The sequence below is a fragment of the Perca flavescens genome, chromosome 11 (genome assembly GCF_004354835.1).
Source record: "Perca flavescens isolate YP-PL-M2 chromosome 11, PFLA_1.0, whole genome shotgun sequence".
NCBI classification, from domain to species: domain Eukaryota; kingdom Metazoa; phylum Chordata; class Actinopteri; order Perciformes; family Percidae; genus Perca; species Perca flavescens.
This window is the reverse complement of record NC_041341.1, coordinates 27,810,536-27,811,698: the sequence shown is the minus strand read 5'-3', so window position 1 is coordinate 27,811,698 and position 1,163 is coordinate 27,810,536.

Here is a 1,163-nt window from a genome sequence, read left to right as displayed (position 1 = left end):
CTAGCTGTCACTCAGAGAGGGAGAGAGAAAGAAGCTGCAATTAGCTTCAGGAGGACCCGGCTGAGAGCAGAGAGGGGGTAAACACACACACACACACACACACACACACACACACAGACCTGTCATACAGTGTGTTTACGGTGGACCCGAAATCAGATCTTATGGAATGAGGTGATGTCAGCACAGGTGTGGTGGTACCTTTCTGATAGCTGTGCCAGCAGACTGGCACGTTCTAAAGTCAACTGGGTGGGTGTCTTGTCTTTTCTTTGGCTAAAACTGAGAAACATTACATTATTTTCTATTCCGTTGTGATTAGCAAAGAAATGTTTCACATCAAGGTTATTTTACACAAATAAGCCAAAGTTAATCAATTGCCCTCAAGAAAAATTATTTTGTATGTTCTGCATGACTAAATGTGTGTGTTTGTGTGTGTGTGTGTCTGTGTGTGGGTGGGGGAACTATTATCACCTATCTGGCCAAGGGCATATCCATTGAAATTTAACACCAGTGTACTGTAGTCGCCCATAAAAGCCCTGACACCCGACTTCGTTCCACTGCAGTGATGCAATCAATCACAAGTGTAACACGAGGCAAACTCACCCAGTCAAGTACCACTGTTTTTCACGAGGGCCTTGGTTCCACTCACTCGTGCACAAACCATAACCATGGCTGTAATCTAACTTAAGGTTGACATTGAAAAGTGTCAACCTCTACATTTTGACACAAACTCTTGAAGTTTAATAAATAGAATGAAGTCATATTTTACTCAAAGTGGAAACACCTCATCTGGAAGTGTGATTTCGGCAAAATAAGGACCCACAGTGGCAGGTTTCATTTCTTTATCCAAACTTTTCATTCATTGAAATATTTGTCAATGGCATATGCAAGGTTTGAAACAACTTGAAACAAATCCATCGAAAACACAATAGAGGGTTTTGCTTGATTTGGTCCATTTAGATCATGTATACTTTACATTGCTGCTGACCAAAGCCATACAGTAGCTTTTTAAAACTTATGATGCATTTTGCCTAAGTCTCTGTCAGACATGGTTCCAAGTCATTTGCCTCCTCAGTTGCCTGTCAACCTGTACAGACTTGAAGCTTGCTTGAGGTAATTTGTCACATTTAATTTCATGCATTCTGTTGGTCAAAGTATCATATTGT